The sequence below is a fragment of the Sus scrofa genome, chromosome 10 (genome assembly GCF_054392235.1).
Source record: "Sus scrofa isolate SSC_HxYL_T2T_F1_AM1 chromosome 10, Sscrofa_HxYL_maternal_Yorkshire_Landrace_v2.0, whole genome shotgun sequence".
Classification (NCBI taxonomy): domain Eukaryota; kingdom Metazoa; phylum Chordata; class Mammalia; order Artiodactyla; family Suidae; genus Sus; species Sus scrofa.
Genome location: NC_139392.1, coordinates 77,647,406 through 77,672,539, shown reverse-complemented (window position 1 = coordinate 77,672,539; position 25,134 = coordinate 77,647,406). Strand labels below are relative to the sequence as shown.

The 25,134-nt window shown below is 46.3% G+C and overlaps 1 protein-coding gene across 26 annotated transcripts in view; it reads left to right on the top strand.

Moving 5' to 3' along the window:
* The window catches only part of KIAA1217, a 325,382-nt gene that overhangs the window by 33,363 nt on the left and 266,885 nt on the right, over window positions 1-25,134 (top strand). The gene's annotated exons all lie outside the window — the stretch shown is intronic.

Here is a 25,134-nt window from a genome sequence, read left to right as displayed (position 1 = left end):
TACCTGACAGCTCAGAAGATGACCGGGGAGTCCATTAGAGACGAAAACTCCAGAAGCTGAATTAGATTTTCTCCTTTAACTGCCACTTCACCTGTGGAGCTCCAGGTACAGGTAAATAGGGGTTTTTTTTTCCTTCCATGTTATTGCCAAAAATTATCTGGAAACGTTGAGGTCTGTTGCTCTGCATTGTTCTCTAGGCAGGAAGCACTAGGCAGTAAGCACAGCTTTCCCACACCGAGTGTTCAAGTGTTCGTGCTTCGGGGCTGTTTTTTCCAGGCTCTCTTATTGAATGAACGGAGATTTTTGAATAGAGCTGAAAAACAAGTGATGCATTATGCATTATGCTGATTCTGTCCTGTGAATAATGCTATAAAAATGCCTAGATAAGCGTTAGAAGGACGATCTGAGAATTGAGATACTATATGTATTTGTGGATTAGTCCCAGATGTTGGTTTCTCTTCTCTTTTCTTTCTTTTAACTCTCAGAACAGACCTGAAATTGGGACTATGTGTGTTTCGGTATTTTCAAGTTGCAAAAATGCCAAAAATACAACCCACAGAGTATAGCAGAAACAGTCAGGTTTATGAACATTGCACCTTTTTTTTTTTTTTTAAGTGGATCTGAATATTTTTCTCACAGAGGCATTTTACAAGACTAGCAAAATATCCTGTTTGAGATATCAGAGTTTCTGTACTTAAAGCAGGAATTGTAAATTCTAAGAGGATAGATAAAGGCTTCCAGGGTGGGGTGAATGGCTGATAAAGTAGTTTTTAAAGGCTGCTTGGAGAAGGAAACCTCACTTTTCGCGGTACGAGGTTTTCTGTTTGCATCGGTTACTAGCGAGTCTGAGTAAACAGGCCTGCCAGCGATTTGGATGTGATACAATCACTGAAGGTAGCCGGGCATCTGTGGCGTTGACATAAAGGGATTAGTTTGGGGACATCAGGCTGCAATGTGACTAGTCAGGTCCACCAAGCTTCAAAAGCAATGAAAATCGTATTGTATTTCTCTTTTATACACTGCATAAGGCGAAAACACAGAGTGAAGAATACCTTAAAGATGCTCGTGTAATGGGAATTTGGGCTTTTGAAAGCAAAACTATTTAGGAGCAAATGGACAGGATTTAAAGCATTTTAAAAGCTGACTGATACGTGAGAATGAAAGCCTCCTGAAATTTGGCAGTCAGATACCTCGGATTAGCCATGGAATTGATATTCATTATTAAATTGTTGGGGTACCACGGTTATTGCAGAAAAGTTGAAGCGCAGAGAGCCCTGTGCCCCTAACATTAGGGCACCTGGAGGTTCCTTCCTGGCTATACCACCTCCTTACCTGTACAACCTTAAGAAAGTAAATTCATGTCCTTAAGCCTCACCTTTCTCCTCCAGGAGATGGGAGTGATAATAGTGGCATCGTGAGGATGAAGTGACAAAATAGAGCAGGGTTCACCGAATGCACGCGCCACGTGTCAGCCGTTGTTCTTACTTACCACTTTGGTGGTATTGGGCTGTTTGTAAAGTGTTTTCATCTTTTCCTTCATCTCAGCATTGCAACAGCCCCAGGAAGATGAGCAGACTCTTTTAACTCGTGCTTTACTGATGAAGCAACCGGGGATCAGAGATACTGAAATGTAGAACACGATAAGCTGCCCTCACATTTCCTGCTATTTTTTTCTCCGTTTAGGGGCCTAGAAAAAAGGAAAAAAAAATGTGTTCCAGAAATAATTCCCAGCAGCAACTCCTATTTCTAAAGAGTAATTAAAATACAAAATGTTAAGTGTGTCTAAGAAGCTAGGATATTCATGTTTTTACATTAATTATATTTGTGACACTTTTTCCAGACAGGCTAGAGAAGCGATAGTAATTTGCTTTTTCCTGACACCTGTTGATAGGAACTTCTCACTTCCCAGACTGACGTTAACTCTTACCCACCTGCTATGTGTCTGGGCCCTGCAGGAAGTCAGGTTTTGCTGTTACCTGAGCAGGAAACCAAGTCACCAAGCTGTGGGCATGGCCACGGGGACGGAGGGGTTGGGCAGGCCATCTTTTCTCCTTTGTATTCTAGACGGTCGGCACCTCCCTCTGTCGTCTGCCTCCCAGACCCAAACAGCCCATAATTATATTCTACATCCATTGTGTGTCAGAGACAAATATGTTTTTCATTGTGTTATTTTTAACAGCAGGGTTTCCAGCCAGAGAAAAACTCCCTCTTAGTCCCAGGGTTTCCCTAATGACTTCTCCAGTCTTTCCAAGTGGTCCACAGCAGACTCCTCAGAGTTGCTCGGGTTCCCCACTCCTGGAAGAAGGCTCTTAGCAAGAGCATTGGGTAGACTCATCGAATAAGATTCTGAAGGTGTTCTGATCTCTGGGCTACAGAGGGCAAACTCATTCTGTCCCAGATAATTAATGAAACACGGTCATTGGAACGGCATCAGGCTGCGAGCCGAGCTCCGGTGCCCAACACAGGTTTGGGACCCTGGGAAAAACTGGTTCTCTCCAGGGCAGATCTCGGAGTCTGAAAGCCAGGGTTGATTTCATTCAAAGTCTTGATACCAGATGTGAACCACCGTGCTGCAAGTTTTAAAGTAGAAATTAGTCATGGAATCAAACAGCCACAGGGTTCTGAAGTTCCACCTAGCTTTTGGAGTCACTAATGAATAGTCTTTGAATTTTTTTTTTTTTTTTAACCCACAGACACTGTTTGAGAAGTCCATTAAAGCCTTTTACTATGCTTAATTGTTGTATTCCTCAGAGATTATCTCTTGATTCATAAGTAGTGATTGCATCTAGAAGTGTGTTTTGCACCCAGCGGGGCTTAATAAAGATTTATTGACTCACAGGCTGTGCGCACAGGGGCCAGGTTGCCTGGATTCCAACCATGCCTCCATCACGTGCTAATAGCAATGTTTCCTGTTGAAGAATTTCAAAGGTCTCTTCATACTCCAAATAAAACATAACATCTGAATTTTAAAATCCTCTTAGTAAAGGAATTAGTATTCTTTAAATACAGTTGACCCCTGAGTTATACTGATATAAAACCCATGTATAACTTTTGACTCTCCCAAAATTTAACAGCTAATAGCAGCCTCCTGCTGACCAGAAGTCTTAACTGATAACATAAACAGTCGATTCATGTATCTTGTATGTTATACAAAGTGTTATGTGTGTGATATACTGTATTCTTACGATAAAATAACCTGGAGAAAGAAAATATTTTTTTAAAAAAAATCATGAGGAGGATAAAATAAATGTACAGTGTGTGTATGAATGAATTGAAACAAATTCTGTGATTAAGTGGACCGACCAAGTTCAAATACCAACTATATTACCTTTTCCTCTCTTGAAAACATCTTAGAAGTTGTTTCTTCAGAAAGAAAACCCCTGAAAGCTCCCAGATCAGGAAGCAGAACCAGGGCTTCCTCTGGGCAGGAGGAAACTCTTCTGAGTGGGAGGCAAGCTGTTTTTAGAAGCTGCTGCAGCGTCAGGCCCTTCTTGCTATTCATCAATTTAACTTCATCTTCTGATGAGACCTCTTTTGAAGCTGTTGGAGAGTCACTTCTTCAAATCTATTTATTTATTTTTTTAGAAAGTCCTCCTGGAAAATGGCAGCATCCCAGGTGATTTCTCTTCAGCCTCGAGGCCAGGAAGGGACCGGCAGGTGGAGTGGGAAGGACTTTCCCTGCTCCATCCATCCCCCCTCCTCTTGGTTTTCTTTCTTCAGCTTGTTCTTGGGCAGGAGAAGCATAATTCAGTGGAAGCTGAAGTTCCTCAGGAACACGTGTTTGGGATTCGTTTGTTGTATGAATTGTGAAGCTTCACAGCCAGACTCTGAGGGTGGATTTTGGCCATTTCCTATTTCAGGGTGAAATTTCCTCAGAAGTCAGTCCAGTATGGATTGCCTTCTTATCAACTTCCCGTCCTATGCATTTAACTTGTAACGTGATGGGAGAAAATATGGGAAAGAAGGATTCTTTTTTTTTCCTGGAAGCATAATATCCAGGTGGGCAGGATTCTGAGGCACCGTATCTGCATTCCCCTGCACAACTAAAATGAGGCTTCCTTGGTTTGTGTTGATGGCCGTGTGACCTCTGGGCAGCTGGAGGCCTTGAGACCTATGGGCTGTGGAGGAAAGGATGGAATTCTGGACAGCCGTGGGGAACGAGGGACCAGAGAGGGTCAAAGGATGGAGGCTGGGATGAGCTGTACCCCGGCGGCAGGATGCTGCTTCTGCATCCAGACTTATAGGCAGCAGGAAGAATTTGGAAACACTCCTTTGTATGAATGACAAGAGTAAATGTGAAATATTACATGTCTGGGACAATCCTTTAGAGATCTTCTAGAAAGGGGCACACAGCTGATTTTATGGGGTGACATGAGTGCAGTCAGTCCCAGGTAAAGGGAGGCGGTATCTTTTGCGACCTTCTACAGCCCTGGGATTCTCAGTTGTGGTTTCTCCTCATGTGCAATACTCCAGCTTCTCCTTCTGCCCACCTGCTCAGCACTGAGCAGCACATGTGATAATGGGTTTGCGTGCCCCCACCCCCCACCCCCACCCCCACCCCCCCTCAGTGTTTTCACCAGATCCGCCTTGGTCCCCATAAATTTGATGGTAGGGGTGTCCTCCAGGCTGTGGGTCCTCCCTGCCTGCCATCCTGCTCTGGTGCTCTGCTCAGAGGGCACAAGACAGAGACCAAAGACCCCATCTAGAAGGTATTTTTATTGGTCCATGGTGCACACTGTCTGCTTTTCAGAAGGGACTCTGGTCTTACTGCTTGCTGCTCAGAAGGAAAGCAGTCTGCCACCTCATGCGCTTTCTGGAATAGCTGAAAGAATACATTCTGAGATGGACCTTTGGCCATTGCGAATATGTGTAAACACCCCTCAGAGTGTCATGCAGACATCAGATCACATTGTCACAGTGGTCATTAATCAGGTAAATGTGCCACCATCATGCAGCCTGCTGTTGCAGAGGGGTTATTTCCTTCCTTCCTTTCTTTCTTTCTTTCTTTCTTTCTTTCTTTCTTTCTTTCTTTCTTTCTTTCTTTCTTCCTTCCTTCCTTCCTTCCTTCCTTCCTTCCTTCCTTCCTTCCTTCCTTCCTTCCTTTCTTTCCTTCTTTCCTTCTTTCTTTCTTTCTTTTTTGGCTGCACCCACAACACGCAAAAGTTCCCAGGCCAGGGATCAAGCCCGAGGCTCAGCAGTGACAATGCCACATCCTTAACCTGCTAGGCCACCAGCAAACTCCAGGGGACAATTTTTTAAAAAACCATCTGCTTGAATTTTGCACAAGGAAAGGTTGCATGGGCTCCCTTCACCTTTAACCATAACTTTATTTGAATCCTTTGTCAGGGTCCGTTTTAAGACTGGAGAAGATTGCAACTCAGCCAGTTGACTCATAACGGACCATTTTCAGTTTCTTCTTTGGGGCGTGTGTATGTGTGTACGTGTGTGTATGTGTTTACAATGGTGAGAAGAGCCCAAACTGATTTATTCTCTCTTCAGAGCAATTGCAGCAGTGGCCTTGTAATCTATTAACTTGACCCCTTTTAATTGCGGTTTCGATGGCTCCTTTTTTCTCCCCCTGTAATGAACAGCACCACAGTGACCTTCTGTGGAGCTGCGCACATGTCAGTAAATCTGAAGCACGTGTTCCTAGGTGTCAAATGACTGGTTTTCTCCCTTTCGTTTATAGGGATTACTAATATTGAAAGGTATTGCCCGACTTTCTCTGAAAAAGACAGACCAGTTTATTCTGTCAAATGGCTCTCTGAGAGCCGGTTATGGTACATGTAGCTAATACGATTCTCTGCCATCATGACAGTCAGTGAACTAGGCTGGATTTGCAGGTGTGAACATGTCACCAAATTATATTAAGTAAGCAGTACTATTCACAGAGCCGTGTAGATGGTGTGATCCCACGGATTTTTTTTTAAAAGCCTGGAAGGCTGGATCCTCCTTGTGTGAACCAGCATATCTATTTTCTGTGTACGTATGTTTCCATTTGGCATTTCTAGAATGATGTCTAATAAATCAGAAAGAGGGACAGGTGGGCCAGTGAGGACGGAAGCTTTTATTTCCAACCTCTAGACTTCTCTACTGTTTATATTGTTATCACATGTACACAACTGCCTGGGAGTAGGGCCTGTGTTCTTCTAAGAGAGGCTAGCCCTTTCCAGGCGGGCCAAGAAAGTGACACTTTCCCATCTCCCACCCCAGTCCGGGAGCAGATTTGTGCTTGGATGTAGTTGTCCCTGGAAAAAGAAAGTGATTCTTTTTTTTTTTTTTTTTTTTTTCCCTTTGTAGGGACAGTCGCTTCTCATCAACAGTCTCATTCCTAGCAGAAGCTTCCCTAAAGCATCTTCCTGATCACCATCTCATTTTTCTAAATCAGTGCTGTTTGGGGTTCAGAGATTAAGTATGTCTAACCTGAACTTGTCAACCAAAGCACTAAATGCACCTTCCTTGGGTCAGGTCATCCTCAGAACCCATTGTATTAAACATTCGCTTCACGTTCACATGAAAATCCTTTATACCCAAACGTCACCTCTTGCCAGGGACTGGAGATCCGTTTGGGCTAAAGAGTACTTAGGCTTTTATGTTAAGCCTGTAACTAGATAACTATGATTCCGTTTCCTCCATGGGAAAAGGAAAGTTTTAATGTATAGAATGTCTAGATTGTAAAAGACTTTTGCAACAAGACCTTGAGAAGAGAAGGCATCTGGTCAGAGGATGCCTTTTAAAAGAAACAGCATTTTTTTTTTTTATATTCCCAAATCACTGAAGAGCGCTTTAGACGTTATTTTAATCTCCCAACTCCTTTTTAATTCAGATGCCCAGAATTCATTAAAACCGCAAGTGAATGTATACGTTCCTTTCACACAAATCGGTCCAGAATCGCCCCTGTAATTAGACTTTTCTTCGGCTCTCCTTCTCAAAAGCTGCTTTTGAAACTCCACATTCTTTCCCGGATATATCCCTTTTTTCCTTCATAAAATATCTCAGTTCTGCCGCTAAACGCACATATTTGCAAAAGAGAGCCAATGTAAAATAAATGCCTCTTTGCGTGGTATTTTGTGAATAAGTGTATGCCTGGCATTAGTTGGGTAAGCTAAGAATTAATGAGAAATAACTGTGCTTAGAGGGGAAAAAAAAGGTAGGAGAGCGGCTGTGTTGCAAAACAAGGGAAGCGATGATTTAAGCAATTCCATTAAAGAGAATGCAATTACTGTAGCCTCAGGGTGGTGGCAGGTCACTTTTAAGCCTAATTGAACTTTTTCGTATCATTAGAAAAACGGACCAGACTTCGGTATCGTAGGGGTAAATGCAATATTTTCTTCCTCTAGATTTTAAAGACCCCCTGGCCTTTTCAAACATATACGTCCAAATCTCAAACACCAAATCTGAAATCACGCCTGAAGATGATGCGTGCCAACATAATACAATAAACCATCGTCCCTGTATGCATCCGCACCATTGCAAATAAGTACATTCTAATGCCTACAATGATTGCTTATTATATGCTGGGAACTTTCACATAGATTCTCTCAGAATCCTCTCAAAAACCCTGAGAGCATATATATAAGCATATACGGAAGTAAGGAAGCCAAGGCTAGGAAGGATCTAGAAAGCTGATTCTTCAGGCAACAGAGCTGGGATTTGAACTCGGTCCTTCTGGCGTAAACCTACGGCATTTTCCTGGGATTGCAGAGATGTGCTCTATGAAGAGTGTCGTCCCTTTCACAAGGATGGATTTCCAAATAGTAGGATCACGTAGGGCCTCTGTAGCCTCACATTCTCTTTTATACCTCCTCCTTTTTTTTCTTTTTTTTTTTTTTTTGCCCTTTCAACCTTACTCCAGAGGGTGGACTCAAAGAACCCGAGGACTTGGAGCAGAAGGCCCTTTTGCTACTTAGCAGTTTTTTTGAAACGGCACCTACAGCTGGCTTGTCAGGAATGCACGTAGGGAGCAGCCTTCCTCTGCCTCATGTGTCCATCAGATCCCTTGCTTCAGAAAACCTGCACCCTATTTAGACCTTAAGATTCACCCCAAGGAAAGAACAGTGCCTGGTGGTTCACAGAAATGAAAATTTCCAAAATGGTGTAGCTCATCCTTTCTGTATCGTCATCCCCAAGCATGCACTCTCCCCCTGCCAATTTATTTACTTATTTTTTTTGTAATACGTGGTTGCAAAAGTTCTCGCTGGAACTGAGGGGACACATTGGGCAACTTTCATAGGTAAATTCCTGGTACTGGCCAGAATAGGTATGGGTCGAAGGCACCAGGCCTGGGGCCAAGTTCTCCAGACAGGCCTGTACAGTGGCTTCTGCAAATTTTGATAAGAATCAGGAGCTTTTACATTGCAAATCAAATTTCTTAATTAAGAAGAAGAAAAAAATCAGATGATCCATAATCTCTGGGCTCAAATCCCTTTGTCATAATTTCTGCTAGAACTACATTGCAGCTGCCCCATTAAGATGGGGGTACAGATTCTTGAGGTCATCAGAGCCCCCCTACTTTCTGTCCCACACCTGTCTCCCTTACCTGTCTGGCTGCCATGGTGGGTAGCCCTACCATTCTTGGTTTTTGTAGGCTTCCTTTGTGAGCCACTGTTGGGAGGTGGGAGGAATCTGGCCTTTGCTATTGGACAGACTTTGGTTAGGGAACTGGTTCTTTTTGGGTGTTTTGTGTTTTTTTTCCTTTTGAGGGCGGCACATGCAGCATGTGGAAGTTCCCAGGCTAGGGGCTGAATCAGAGCTGCAGCTTCAGGCCCACGCCACAGCCACAGCAACACGGGATCCAAGCAGCATCCGTTGTCTATGCTGCAGCTTGTGGCAACACCAGATCCTTAACCCACTGAGTGAGGCCAGGGATTGAACTCCTATCCTCACAATGTCGGGTTCTTAACCTACTGAGCCACAGTGGGAACTCCAGGGAACTGGTTCTTGGTTCTCCCTGTTACTATTTGTGTGGTCTTGGCCCTCGATCTAAAGAAGCTTCCATTTCTGCATCTGTAAAAAAGGCCCAAGACTTCCTACCTCGCCAGTTGGTGTGCAGATCAGAGACAAAGACTGGGAGGTACTTACCCCAGTGCTGGCATACAGTAGGTGCTCTATTCATAGAAGCAACAGGATGGGAACAGCTCCCAAAACATTTTGTCTCTGAGAAAGGATCAGTATCTACCCATCAAAGTCTTAAATACTCTTAGGTTATTCGAGATGGGAGAGAGGTTAGAGCTGCATCAGAAAGCATCCTGGCTTGATGGAGAAGGACTCAAAAGCTGGGAATTGACTGTGCCAAGATTACCCTGTTACTTTGAGGCAGACAGGTTCAGAGCCAGTGATTTTCCGTGGACCCACACAGAGAGGCCTTGGAGTGTGCTTTTGAGGATTAAGTATGTGACTGTGCTTCTTGAATTATCAAGTGTGAGAATAACAAGGTAGTTTTGATTAGCACGAAGGTGGTGTAGCAACTTGGGATCATTATGTTTAGGAAGAATGAACTGTTGTTCTTTCATTCATTCATTCATTCAGCACGAATTGAGTCTCTAGGTTGGTCTGGTCCTGGGGTTACCGCAAGTCTAACAAGGCCAGTGCCTTCGGAGAGCTTAGAACCTGAGGAGGGTGGAGGAGGCAGAAGAGAAAGCAGATACAGGGATGACTTTGGAGTGAGAAAGAAAGAAGAAGGGAATAAAGAGGATTGTGGGAGGAGGAGCCCGTAGCGCCAACAGGAGAGCGAGGCTCGGCAGAGGAGCAGTAAGCAGAGAGAACCCAAGGAAGGGACCGTCTGTTTGAAGAACCAGGTGACTTGGGAGAGGTGGCCAGAGGCTTTGGACTTTATTCTTAATATAGTGCAGAGGGTTTTAATCAGAAGAGTATAGAGTATTTTCTGATTTTGTTCGAATGCACTTTTTTTTGGCCGAAGTCTCTCTGGAAGGAAGAGACTTTTAACTAAGCCTGCCCCCCCTTCCCTTCCCCTTGGGGACCGTCTCCAGAAGGGCTCTTAGGCCCTTCAGAATGCACAATGGAGACCTGATTTGCAGGTAGGTTCCAGAAACCTGAGCATCTGTGACTTGCCTGCCCAGGGTCTCTTGCCTGGTGTCCAGAAACAGGACCCAGGGTTCTTGTCATTAACCGAAAGGGCAAAGGGTGAGCCTTCTGTTCTTTTTCTGCCTGTGGTTTTCCTAATTCTCAACACTTCTGTCAGCTGTTACATAGTGTGTCTACTCCCTAGGTCACTAAAATGTTTCCCCATGACCACAGAAAAAGGTGTTAAGTCAATGCAGTTCTGTCTGAAATAGGATCCGTGTGTCATGCATCCCCGAGTTTGGGTTTTTCCAACGACATCGTGACACCTCAGACCTTTGCCTTTTCATCTGCTCTGAACTAAAAAAGAAATCATTCGTTTCTATTTCAGTCCAACTCAGCTTTTTGGCTTTGCTGTAGTTGCTTTGAGGTAAGATATGATAACAGTAGAAACCACCAGCTCCCACGTGGAGCTCATTAGATGGCTGAACAGTGCAGTGTAGACGATGGAGTCCCACTAGCACACTTCTGATACTGGGCATTGTTCACTTTGGGTTTGTTGTTACAAATTATGGAGGCGGTCCTGGGGTGGCTCAGCAGGTTAGGAACTCAACTCGTATCCATGAGATGCAGGTTCAATCCCTGGCCTCACTCAGTGAGTTAAGGATCCGGCGTTGCTGCAGGCTCTGGCAAAGGTGGCAGACACAGCTTGGATCCGTCATTACTGTGGCTGTGGCGTAGGCTGGCAGCTGCAGCTCCAATTCACTCCCTCGCCCAGGAACTTCCACATGCCGTGGGCACAGCCATAAAAAAGAAAAAAGGAAAGAAAAACTTACAGAAATGCTGAAAACTTGAGTAGATAGCATCCGGCACCTTCATTTTACAGGTAAGGAAACAGCCTCAGAGGAGTTCCCTGGTAACTCAGTGGTTAAAGATCTGGCATTGTCCTTGCAGCGGCTTGGGTCACTACTGTGGCACAGGTTCAATCCCCAGAACTTCCACATGCCTCGAGCGAGTGCATCCAGAAAGAAAAAGAAACAGCCGCAGAGAAGTGATGTGCTTTGGGTCAGCCTCACACCCTGACAGGTCCAGGTTTGTGACTCTGAGTAACCCTTGCACAACAGCTTTGGGGACCACGTTCTGAGGACGGGCAGGTCCTGCTGTTCCGAAATCCAGGGCTTGTCCTTTGGGTGGTTCTCAGCCTCCCCACCTCTTGATTCTTTTATGAAGTTCTGCCTGGCAGGTTTCGAGGCACATGTGGCCACAGATGAAGCACGTCCACTGTGACCTCACTGACTATGAGGATGAAGCAAGGAGACCAAACGCTGATGCAGACACTGGTGCCTCCTCCACTTGCAGTTTGGCTCCAGGGGTGGAGACGGGGATAAATATGTATCAGCATGAATGGAGTAGAGGTCTGTCTCTAACCTGAAACTGCATCTGAACGTGAACTGCCGGGTCGTCCTAATGAACTTCAGAGGCCCCCTCCCCATTCTTTTCCACCCAAATTTTTTCTAAGGCGGGGTGGGCAGGCCGAGCCCGTTTGGCCAAGTGAAATGCATGGAAAAGAGGCACGATCCTGCATGCCTTTTCGGTGTCCACATCCGGATTTACCTAAACCCCACCCAGGTGGCATTTGCGTAGCTCTGAAAAACCGGTATTTTCTATCCGTGAATCACACCCCCAATCCTGGGCTTCCGTCCGTCAGGGGTGCGGCTGGCCAGCTTCCGGGAAGGATGGGCATCATCGGAGGCCCGGGGAGCGTGGCTGGGGAAGGTCCCGGTGCCCGGGGGTCCGGCGGTGACTGCTGACGTCCGCTTTCGGGTCTGGACATGGAGCCCTCTGTGCGCCCTCCTGTCAAAAGGCCAGACAAGGAAAGCGGCTTCCTGAGTTTCTGCTGCCCGGGGCCCTGCTGTGCGGGAGACAAGAGCAAGGTACCAAAGCGGCCTGATGCTGGGGGTCGTCGCCCTTCGCCGGGTCTCTCCTCTGCTGTGCGGTGACTCCTGGGGCAGCTCGCCTGGGGCTGAGCTCTTCCCGGCCACTCACTGCTGGGGGAGCACCGAGAGGCCCCAGGGGTCCCTGTGGTTTCTTTTAAGTTAAATTATGCTTTGCTGCCAAGGATCATTGCTCACAGCAATTAAACCTGGTTTCATGATGATTAAATTACTTTTCTTTACTCTGAAAAAGTAAAGAAAAGAATTTCGTTTTCTGTACAAAGGCAGGAAGCATTTTTCTTTGATGATACAGAGCGTCCCCAGGTAAGGTGTAAGCCACGCTCCTGTGCTGGGCTCTGAAATCATGAGTCCGTGGCCTCCTGCTTTGGAAATGCCACAGCGATTGGAAAACCGAGTGCTTCTGGTTAAGAATTTTCTCAGAAACCAAAAAAAAAAAAATCTGCTTTTTCCTCCTCCCTCCCTCCCCCTCCGGTTCAGAGTTGTTAACTTTGGTTAGGAGTCTCTTTCAACACGCACGGCTGCTTCTGAACCGGTCTGGATCCCCTTTCCAAAGCACAGAGGCGGTTTGGCATGTACCATCTTGTTCTTTCCTGACTTAATCCCTGCTCACAGACAAGCCACCGCGGGAGCCCGCCAAGCTTAGACGGAAGACACCAGCACTCTTCCTTCAGCTTGAGGAGCTGACCACCTCTCTTCCCGTGAGGAAAATGCTTTCAGGCCGTGGAGGCTGCAAAGAGACTTTGGCTAATGCCCACATTAGAAAGAAAAAAAAAAAAGGAAAAGAAAAAAGAAAACCTTCAAGAATGAAAAGCCCTAAAACAAGAACTCACTTGAGGAATCTATCATTTCATGTGCCTGACTTCCCACTGCCAGAATTAAGGTGTTCTGAAAAGAAACTTTAGGAAATGTGTCACCGTTATCAAGTTTGATGTAGGGATAGGATGGAGGAGGAAAATGAATCTTTGTACAGGAACTGAGCTGCCTGTGGTCTTTTAAACCTGAGTTTTAGGAGTTCCCGTCATGGCTCTCAAAACTAGTGGTGGTTGTGTTGGATGGCAGCTGTAATTCTGATCAGTGGTTAACAAATCTGACTAGGAACCATGAGGTCTTGGGTTCAATCCCTGGCCTTGCTCAATGGGTTAAGGATTCAGCATTGCTGTGAGCTGTGTATCGTTTGCAGATGTGGCTCGGATCCCGCGTTGCTATGGTCTGGCGTAGGCCGGCAGCTGCAGCTCTGATTCGACCCCTAGCCTGGGAACCTCCATATGCTGTGGGAGCAGCCCTAGAAAAAGACAAAAAGAAAAAAAAACAACAAAAAAAAAACCCTGAGTTTTAAAGTTTAATAGAAATGGTTGTCAGTATAAGGATTTGGGGTGTGTGTGTGTGTTTCACTTTGTGTTTGAGTATTGGAACATTTCGGTTCAGACTTCTGTCACCCTCTGGGTCTAAGAGATGGGTTCCCTGGCCCGGTGTGCCTTGTTCAGGCATCTTTGGGCTGCGCTGATAACAAGCTGGCAGCAGAAGGGCTGGGGGTCGAGCTGCAGGGTGTTGGGTCCCTGGAGAATGATTGCAGAATAAGACAAGGTCATGTGCAGGAGAAGATGCTTGTCACTGTCACGGAGAAGAGAGAAAGGCCCAGGGACCAAGGATTGTAAAGTTTGGACAGGGCAGAGTGAAGGAGGTGGAGTACCTATAACTGTATTTAACCAGGAGGAGCAGGAAGAGCTTTCTTCAAAGAGGGTGTGGGTGGTGCGAGGTCAGGAAATTCACAGTCACGCATTGGTGGCTTGATAAGGAAGGGGGATGCCTGGAGTTCCCGTTGTGGCGCAGTGGTTAACGAATTCGACTAGGAACCATGAGGTTGCAGGTTCGATCCCTAGCCTTGCTCAGTGGGTTAAGGATCCGGCGTTGCCGTGAGCTGTGGTGTAGGTCTCAGATGCAGCTCGAATCCCTCGTTGCTGTGGCTCTGGCGTAGGCCGGTGGCTACAGCTCTGATCCGACCCCGAGCCTGGGAACTTCCATATGCTGCAGGAAGCGGCCCTAGAAAAGGCAAAAAGACAAAAAAAAAAAAAAAAAAAGGAAGGGGGATGCCTTGGGTTCTGCCCCTTCCAGAATAGAGGGTTTAAGAACGTTGTGTTTTCTACCTGGGTTTCTAATGGCTTTTAAAACTTAGCCCTTGGAGTTCCCGTTGTGGCTTGGCAGGTTAAGAACCCAACAAAGTGTCCATGAGGAGGTGGGTTTGATCCCTGGCCTCACTCAGTGGGTTAAGGATCCTGCGTTGCTGTGAGCTGTGGTGTGGATCACAGATGCAGCTCAGATCCTGAGTGGCTGTGGCTGTGGTGTAGGATGGCAGCTGTAATTCTGATTCGACCCCTAGCCTGGGCACTCCCACATGCTGTGGGCAGGGCCGTAAAGAGCCAAAAAACAAACTCGGGCCTATGAGGAAATGCAGAGGAGGCTCTCGTGAGAACTGGCTGGCCAGAAGTGCCCAGTGTATTCTTGAGGGAGGATGGGGTGGCCTGGGTGGGGAGGGGGCCTTGGAACGCGCTCCAGATTCCCCGAGGCTGATCAGCACCTGCACCAGCGGGGTTCTTGATTCCCTCAAAGCAGCTCCAAGCCCCTTTTCCCGTCAAGTTACCACTACCTAGTTAAGTCTTCTTCGTCCTGATCTGAGAGTCAAAACTAACTCAGAGCAGACCCTGACTCAGAGCCTGACTGAGAACACGGGAACTGAAAGATCCAAGCCACCTCCACGTGACCGATGAGGTCCCTGAGGCCTGACAGCATAGGGGCCTTATTCAGGCTTAGAGCTCAGCCTTTCTGAGAGCTTTGTGAGAATTTTACCCAGCTTATGAGCCTTCTTGAGGAAGGGCGGAAGGATATGGATCAGGCAGGGTGGCTCCAGAGTCCCAGGGGGCTTGGGCACAAACCCCAGTGGCCCCCCTGGGCCCCAGCGTCGGGCTTTGTGCTGTGCCCTGGCCTGCCTCAGCCTCTGCCTCCTGACTCCTCCTCTTGCTCTTCCTTCAGTGGATCACGCAGGGTACCACCGGGAGCTGCATGGCAGTCCTGCCCAGGCAGCGCCTCTCCTCCAGCTCATGCATCTCTCTGTTGACAACTCCGGCGACAAATATTCTCTTTGCCACACGGTTTCTATGCCACACAGATCCTGCATGGGGAAGGAAAGTGATCATAGGTAAAAAAGGAGATTATCACATAGTTGATATTTATTGTGTTATCCAAACCCCAAATGCATGTGCACACACACACACACACACATGCACACACAGAGACACGGTGGGACAGGTTATTTGAAATCCGGACTGGCTTTGAAAATCTGAGGCTAAGGATTATACTAAGTGGAAGGCGAATATAAAACGGCAGACGTGCAAGGACCTCTCAGTTCAGTCCTAAACAAGTTTTTCCTCCACTTGTCCCTAAATCTGTGCTCCTACGTGTAGAAAAGTACAGAGTTTTACCACCGCCTAGACTTCCTCTCATTGTTTAATCTGCTGTGCAGGGTTTGTTATATTACACCCTTCCAGCTGCCCGTTTACCTTTAGTTCATTTCTCCTGTCTCTCCATTTATCTTTAGTCCACACATAGGCCAGCCTATACCTATGTGGAGGGCTTCACGGTGAAATTTAGATCTAAGTAAAATAAAAGTAGTTGACCCGTGGAAGGGGAGCGAGAAGGCGCATGTGTGAAAGATCCAGGCTGAGAATGGGGACCTGTGGCTCGACTGCCGGCTGGTACGGAAGAAGGGCATTGTAGTGACTAAAACTTGCCCCAGGCCAGGTGCAAACAGCGCTCGCTCGGAAAAGTCCTGTCATCTGCGGGCTTGTGTTTTAATGAGCCCGTGGATGTCTTATCAGCGTTGTGTCATCACAAAGGTGATAGCTTTTTCCAGCAAGTGACTTTCCTCCCCAAGCCCAGGGCTCAGGGGCAGCTCTTCCAAGCCTCATTCTAGCAGATGCTTGGGGCCCCGGGGCAGGGGTGGGGGTGGGGTGGGGGGCAGTGGGAGGGCAGTTAAGCTACTTCTGTGATGAGATTCCAGCTAGAGCCAGTAATCAGGGGATGGTGTTTGCAGGGGACTCTTTTTTTTTTTTAAGTAGTGTCATCTGTCTCTGTGTCTGTGAGCATTTCTTTCAGTAGGAAAATGAGAGCGCAGATTTTTCACAAATTAAACTTGGACCATCTCTCATGGTCTTTCCTCACTGAAAGCATGCTTGCCAAATTGCTTGGAATTACCCTAATAGGAACTTTGTCAAAATTCTTGGTGCTAAAAATGGGTCCTCCTTGGGGCTCCCTTCTGGAAAGTCCTGGAATCTGGAACCTCACTCTGTGTTTCCCCTGCCCCCTCCATTCTCACTCCCTCCAGGAGGCTGAGCTCCCCTGAAGGTGCCAGACTCACAGGGTAGCCTGGGGGGACCCTTACCAGGGTCCCACCTCCAGCTGCCCTACAGAGGGGTCACCCCCTCCCTCAGTGCCCCCCACTTCCCTCACCCCTTCTCCCCCAGGTGGAGAAAGGGGGGTATGAGAGAAGCATTCAGCCTTCTACTTTCTTCCCTGCCCCCAGGCCCATCCCGCAACACACACACACACACACACACACACACACACACACACACACACACACACACACACTCCAGGGTTAGGACTCTCTCTCCTGTGAAACTGGATTCTGAAGGGCCACACCTTTCCATCTGTGTTTTGGCTCAGTTGCTCAAACTCAGCTCAGGTGTCTGAATGCAGAATTTTCCCATGGCTTTCAAATTCCGTCCTGCAGCCGGGTCCCCTGCAGGAAACCGAGGGGCCTTCCTTGGGTTTGTTTTTCTCACCCTGTAAAGAAAACAGAAAGGGTCAGGCCTCGTCGGGAGGGCCTAAGTCGGAAGGAGAGATCCTTTGAATCAAAGCACCCTCACTGTAGAGCCATAACCCTGGACTTGGCATGCAAGCCGTGCCAGCTGGAGAAACGAAGACAGGCATCGGTCCCCTAGGAAGGAGATGCAGAAACTCAGCAGCTATGCTTCGGGCGACGTGGTTTCCTAGGTGTTCCTTAGAAGGGCTCTCTGCAAGTGGGTAGGAGCCTCTGACAAGGTGGGGGGGCATGAAGAAAAACAAAGTATTCATCATATTCCTTCCTGCCACAGTCAACATTACACCACGGAAAGGCAGAAGCATATTTTTAAAAGCTAATGTTGAGATGGAACACAGTCCCCTGACAGCTTTACCTAGACTATAGCCTCTTCTCTAGACTTGGTAGAAATTGTCACCTACTGGACTGGTGTCCCTTTTAGCTCACCTCCCCTGTTCTGTCTGTGACCAGAGGTGTCCAGTCTTCTACCTAAGCCTGCGGGGCAGTTGTGAGGAGAAGTGAAGTTACAATAGATTCACGGCATTGGAGGTAGAGGCTCAAGATCCCTCTTCCTGAAAGAGACCTCGTTACCCAGCTGTATGACGAGGTCACGGGTCAGTCTGTCTGTTCTTGGTGGTGGTTCTCGATGCCCCAGAGACCGACATCAAGACCTCTCTGCCCCTGTACGTGTGTCACCCCCTACGTGACTGTGTATGGCTATAAAAGTTTATCTCCTAAGCTGGTCGTATGACACCTGCCTTCCAACTAGTCCTCTAGATGTGCATTTATTCTGCAAATAGCAGATCTCCCGCACTCCAGAGGTGTTTCTGTTGTGTCTCTGGGAAATGGGCCCTGAGTTCCAGTTCTGTACCAGGATTCGTGAGCACTTCTTTCCCTGGCTGCGATGTGGCAGGCGGGTGATGGGGGTGGGGGTGCATGAGAGGGGAGCCCTTTTCCTGCGCTGTCGGTGGAGAGGCTGTGTTGTTGGTGATGGGCTTCCTGAGCTGTGTGCTGGAGTGAGAAGCAGCAGGTCCTGTGGGGAGGGGGCTGTCTCAGGAGGGGGTGTGGGGAGGGGAGTGGACTCTACCTGTGAAGAGGGATGGGGTGGGGCTGTGGTGCAGGTTGGGAGTGCAGTATAGGCTTGGATATCTGTATCCCTGAGGACAGATTGGAAGCAGTGGACAGTTGGGGAGAGTTGCAGGGCCTGCTGCCATGCACGTTGCTTGGAAAGGACATTTATCTGAGCTAAGCCATGGGAAACATCTAAATTTAGAGACTGTAGTTCTTTCCAGCCCCTGAGCCAAGACACAGTAGACCAAATGGGTTTGGACGTTGAAAATCTAGTTTTTGACCTACAAGGATTCAGGTTCACGGGAGAACGGAGCTCCTCTAGGCTTGTGTGCCCATGTGAAAAAAAATGGACGTGCGAGGATCATTGCACTGTATGGGATCCATATGGCAGCGCTCAGGTGTAGTTATCGCCGAGGATTCAGGGAGGAAGAGGCGACCCATGACGAGGAAGCAGGGTTGTTCCTGACAAGAAGGCTGCCGGTGATGTGTTTGTCGTCTCCCAAGTGTAAGAAGGATGCTCTGAGGAGGATGCAGACATCATTTCAAGTGTTCAGAGAGCCACACAAGGGAAAAAAGACTTTAAGTTAAAATATTGAGGGACCCGTTGGCTGAGTCGTCCTGACAAAAGATCAGCCTCTGTTATCAGTTAGGACTCCTTCTATTTTAGAGGCTGGATGATTATCTGTCTCAAAGAATAAACATTCGTGGGGGTCTCACCGTAAGGGGCTCCGGAAAGTGGGAATTCTCCCTGTGGGGTCCTTAAAGATGACATACCTTATCGAAGCACTCGTGGGTAACTTTATGGTGGACGAGGACCAAGGTCCACTCTCCCGTGAAGTGCTCTCCAGAGGCAGGCCCTTCTGTCTGTCTCAGCACCTCCTTGAGCCAAAGTCACCCATTCAGCCTTCCTGCTTCTCCACCCCAGGCATTTGTGCTGCGTGAGTGTGTCACCCAGAGCCTGGCACACTCACACTCAGGCAGCCTCCCTCTCTCCCCGCCCTTCCTTCTCTTCCTTCTCTCTTTCTCCCCTTCACTATGTGTGTGTGTGCATGTCCACGGACTATTTGCATCTCTTTATGCATTTTCCAGTGGTGCTTCCTTAATAACGATTCCCTGCTACTCCCTTTAGTTGGTGGCTAAGGCAAGTGTCTGCCTGAAAGTGGCTTAGAACTGAAAAGATGCAAAATGCTAGGCCACTTGGAGGGAAGAAAAAAGGCTTGCAAAGAAAGGTGTGAAGTCCTCCCACTGTGCTTAACTCTTGTGGGAAATGCTTCCACACCACGTGGCCGCATCGTCGCCCGCCTGGATCTCAGCCCACTGCAGGAGAGCGGGAATGGTGTCTTTAATGTCTTACGGAAGGGGTCCTGGGCTCTCCAAGGCCACAACTCGCTTCTCCTTCCATCGCTTCTGCCAACACTGACTCATCTTGACTCTCAAAAAGCATTGAAACCTCTCAAAACCTTGTTTTCCAGCCAAAAATGAATTAGCTGTTTGTGTTCCATGTGTACCTGGATGACTGACCCCTAAGCATTTAGTTTTGAGGGTTGAGAAGCTGTTTTGTTCTGAGATGTATTCTTTCTGTCTGGCCTGACCCGATTGAGTGGAGTTACGTTTGCAATTCTCTGGAGAGCCTCTAACATTGTTTGTGGTGAAAGTCATTTTTTTAAATCTATTGAAGAATAGGTTTGGAGGGAGCATTTAAAGTTGTGTAGGGTAATCATAGACTCAGTGGTAGATACACTCTGCCAGTCGTGCCCCTCAAACCCATACAAAGTACCAAGTGATTTTCCTTTCTCTGCTCCAAGGCAAGCAGGCTCAGTAAAACGCATATAATAAAAGTCAGAATTGAGTCAGGCAGCTTGGAAATCAGTCTTTCTCTATTTCTGTTATATTTTCGAGATATAGAGAGGGACTGGGGAAAGATGCCTTTTGAAAGGATCAGCTACCAGAGTTCCCTTGTGGCACAGGATGTTAAGGATCCAGCATTGTCACTGCTGTGGCTCAGGTTTGATCCCTGGCCCTGGGACTGTCCACATGCCATGATCCTGGCAAATCAATCAATCAATCAGTCAATCAATCTTCTAGTGAGCATATTCCCAAGTGGTAATTTGGGAAAGGGTGGGCAAGATGGAACAAAAGCAGACAGGTTCTGATTTTATCCGGGTGACACAGTTGTGTAAGGAGACAGAAGGTAAAGTTTGTGGTAATGTGTTGGACACGTATTACCAACTCTAGCGTTTTTTTTAAAAGGAGAAAAAGACAGGCCTATAAGGAACATGCCAGGAAATCACTGAACTGTAGGTGATAACACGCTTCCTTACTTTCCTTCCAAGATTTGTTTCAGAGGCTAGCTAGGAGAAGGACCAGTCCTGCAAAAACAACACAGGGGATTTATAAAGAACAGGGGAAGGAACTCTCTGGCACAACATTGATTATCAGCAAAGTTTGTCTTCATTTAATCTGAACTTACTATGGCGTTGGGCTTGATATTTCAAAGACAATGGCCATGGCCGCCATCATTTATCTGGACTTGAAGACTGCCTATCTTTGGCAGGAAGTCATGCTTCAGTTGGTCTCACCCCTGGTTTCAGATCCACCCCCATTCGCTCAGGTCAAATAACCATCATCTTGAGGATGCCAGTGTGTGCGAGCGTGGTCCTTTAGAAGATGGTACAACATCTTTTGCAACTGACGACACTGTGACTTTCGCCCTCATGTTCATTCCCACTCCTTAATCCCTCAACGGCATGCGCTCTCCCATGTCCAGCCTTCCTCTTCACTTTCCTTCCTAAGCGCTTGTCTTCATCCCAACTCAGTGCCTGAACAAAGACTCTTCTTTCCTGAAGCAGCTCAATGGGAAGAGTAGAGGGTGAAGAGACACTGGCCACCCTCCCGTCGCTGTCTCCCATCCTGACGTCTTCGTCTTACTTGTCTTCATGTGAAGATTCTTCCCTTTTGTACTCCATTCATTGACTAAAACGATTGAGTATCTGTTTTGTACTGGGCACTGTGTTTGGCAATGGTCAGACCTCAGTGAGCAAGATGGACAAAACTTCCCTCTTCTTAGTGGGGAACAAAACATTAAATAATTATAAAGATAGGGAGTATTTTTAAAAAGATAAAAAATGTCAAATGAGCAACTAACAAAGTCCATGGCTGGGATTGAACAGTCAAGGGACTCTGAATAAGCAGAGCTGAAAAAGAAATCAAAGACCTCCAAAGCTTCTTTAAAAGAGAGGAAGAAAAAAAACAAGAACAAAAGAACAAAAGATGTGCTTTTTTTTTTTTTTTTTTTCTTTTTGTCTTTTTGTCTCTTTAGGGCCACACCCATGGCACATGGAGGTTCCCAAGCTAAGCGTTGAATTGGAGCTGTAGCTCCTGGCCTACATCACAGCCACAGCAACGTGGGATCCGAGTCTGCAACCTACACCACAACTCACGGCAACACCGGATCCTTAACTCACTGATCGAGGCCAAGGATCGAACCCACGTCATCATGAATGCTAGTTGGGTTTGCATTGAGCCACAACAGGAACTCCAAGATGTGGTTTTTTTTTTTTGCACGGAACACTGGAGGCTATGTTATATTCAGTTCCGGATATGTGCATCTGTGAAGACTGATTATTTTTTATTGGTTTTCCAGATACTTCGTCTTTTCTCATTCTCAGATAACACTACTTTTGACCATTGTGCTGCTCAACAACAGTGCCCCTGGAACTAGATGATAGGAATCTTTACCCCCCCAAAAATGAAAATTGGCAGTGTGCCCTTGCAATCATGTGAGTATTTGCAATTGGAAGTGAAAAGTTTGGGGTAGAAATTGTCAGCTTTGATTGCCATGAGATTTAGTTATTTATAACTTGTTTTCCCTCTTCTTCAGAAATAGATGAAATAAGTTTTCATCAAGTATCCAGTAAGAGCCAGGAATTCATGTAGCTGAGGGAAACGTAAAGATTAATAAAGATGATTTGTGTGCTCAAGGAAGGTCAGGCTGGTGACAGACTCTCATATCTTTAGAACCGGTAGAATAAATCTTCTGTTAGGAGTCTGAGTCAGGCATTATCAGAACCCAGAGGAGGACAGAGTTCTCCCCAGGTGAGGGAAGCTGGAAGGACTTCAGAGAGAAGGATGTATTTGAATTGATCTTAAAAGAATGATAGACTGCTAATGCAGCTAACCAGGCTTTTCTAAAGAGTCAAATTATTTTTGTAGTTAGGGCTTAATAGGAGTAATAATGCTATAAAGGGAGAAAAAGCACCCACTGAAGCAAACCTGTTCTCTTTTCACGTAGGTGTCATGCTTGGCATATGTTGGTCTAGAAACAACTTGATGATTTGCTCACTGCTGCAGACTCTGCCCAACATCACACAGCAAACGGAGTCTTGAAATTTGAGTGTGGGTTGAATGTTCATAAAGAAATTGCGTTTCCCTTTATCTTACATTTAATTAAAGAGGTGATGTGCTTTCTGATTACCCTGTATTTGGCAGGGGTAGCTATTCCTTTAACTCTGTTTTCCTGCCCTATAGCTTCCTTCTCCAGTAGTTAATCACCAGCATCCTTAGACTAAGTTACTAGAGGGTGATGCGGTTTTTTAAAAAAAAAAAAAAAAGTCAGTGAGCAGGAAAGGATTATGGCGCAAATCATTTGCTCCCTAGTTCCTTTGGATAGAAAGGTCAGTTTTCTCATTTTGAATTTTCATAAAACTGGGCAAATTAACAGCCCCCCCTGTCCAATATGTCAACAACCTGTTATATTTGAAATTACTCTTTAAAATGAGGTGTAAAACTGCATTACACTTCCTCCCTGTCAGTTAATTGACTTGCTACCCTCCTGCCAAGATGTGTCCATTTTAAAAATGATTGCTTTAAACATTCATCGAAAAGCATATAGCAAATTATACTCTGGCAGAGACACAAAGGCTAATATTTGGAGCTGAGTGCTCATTCACTCAGGGTTTATCACACTGAAGGCAGAACGAGTGCAGCTGGTTTTCTCTCAGAGAAATGTTTCCTTGGGCAAAGAGTTGTTGGTCTTAGTTCTGTGTGGTCCCCCACTATACACATTGTGGCGATATGCTCACATAAAGCAGTAGTCCTCATGGGGCACCCTCAGCAATATCAGCGTATCACATGATCCCCTCACCTGAAGACTGGGTTGGGTGAGGCCCCAGGCTATAGAAAATCCTAACTAAGTCTCAATTCTGCGGTTATAAGAGACCGCGAGGGGGTCCCTGGTCTCTTCCCAGCATGTCACCCTCTGCCGAAGGCTCACGCCTAAACAGCGCAAGTAGGAAACACTCTCTCCCCACCTGACCCCCCAACTGCAGGAGAGAGCCGTGGGTGATGACACCAAAACCCAGGTCAGGTTGCTGAGTTCCGGGGCCAGGTCATCCCAAATCACTGTTTCCCTAACTTTAGAAGGAGGGGGTTGGCCGTGGATGCATTCTTAATACATTCTTTGATTTCCAAAAGAGAACAACGAGTTTTCATCATCTCTCTTAGTGAGTCTTTCACATCTTGAAATGATGATGCTGGACCAGTACTCAAGATTGTTGTTGAGGAGTTCCCATTGTGGTGCAGCGGAAACAAATCCGACTAGGAACCATGAGGTTTCGGGTTCAATCCCTGGCCTCGCTCAGTGGGTTAAGGATCCGGCGTTGCTGGGAGCTGTGGTATAGGTCGCAGACGAGGCTCGGAGCTGGCATTGCTGTGGTTGTAGTGTAGGCTGATGGCTACAGCTCCAATTAGACCCCTAGCCTGGGAACCTCCACATACCTTGGGTGCAGCCCTAGAAAAGACAAAAAAAAAAGATTGTTGCTGATGTGAAGAGTTAGTTTGACCACTGAGCAATGTCCCTTCCAGCTTCGTGACATTTGCATGAATTCTGTCCTAGGCTCACGCCCACACCCTTAAGAGGCTCTGATGATGTTTTTTTGTTACAGGTAAGATGTTAGATAAAATACTTACAAACCACCCCTCCGTCTTTATGAAGCAATTCATGTGCATATACACTGCTGAAATGTAGCACACTGCATTCAATTACATCAAGTATGACATCTTTGTTTTTTTCATCTTTTTGCCAGTTAGCAAGCATTAACAATAAAGTCGATGAGTTCAGCTACTCCTTGGTGGTAGAGTGTAGCTTGGATTTCTTCTTCCCATTTTTTTTGTTTGTTTGTTTGTTTGCTTTTTTTTTTTTTTTGGCTGCACTCATGGCATTTAGAAGTTTCAAGCCAGGGATCAAACCCATGTCACAGCAGGTACCTGAGTCACAGCAGTGACAACAGTGGATCCTTAATCCTCTGAGCCATCAGGGAACTCCTGATTTCTTCTTTTTGATGATACTCAAGGGTAATCCTGGCATGCCCCCTCTCATTTCCACTGTAAAGGAATATTTCTTTGGACTACAAACCACAACATATAGTTCTCTTTATTCTGCTGAAGGGAAATGGGTGAGATTGCCAGAGTTCTATGGGAATTATAGGGTTTTCAAATCATTGTGGAGAAAATTACTGAGGTTCAGTGTCGATGGAAAAAGCATATTCTTAATTTGCCTGTCATTTTTCTTTTAATTGGTACTTTGGTTCTACTTTCAAAGCACGTTGGAAGCTTTCTTTTCCAATTTGGCGTCAACATTATTTTTTTTAAATGCCATTTCATTTTAGGATTACTTTATATTTCGATTGACATAAAACATACCATTTTGAAGGGAAAAATATTAACACATTTTTAGGTAAGGAACTCAGTTAAATTGAGCTCTGTAATCACGTTCCTAGGAATGCAGTTTAGTGGTTATAGATATTGAGAAAACCTCACAGTATAACCAACAAGCTTATCTGAATCCTGGTTGAGATTCCAGATCGTAAGTGCTAATTTCAGTCCTAACAACCATTTCACTAGTGAACACTGACCTTTCACCAAAAGATTAAGGAAAAGGGATCATGCAGTTGTACACACATAGGCCCTTTTAACAAATTTTTCCTCTGTGCATAGCTCATTCTAACAATACGTACATTTCTTGACCTCCCTCCCTCAACCTCTTCATATGAAAATCATTTCATTAAAAATATGAGCTGGGAGTTCCTGCTGTGGCGCAACAATGAGTTGTTGCTGCAGCTGGGGTGTAGGTTGCGGCTGCTGCTTGGATTTGACCCCGGGCCTGGGAACATGCCGTGGATGTGGTCGGAAAAAAAAAATATGGCCTGGCCACATACAAGATAAAATAGCACTCAT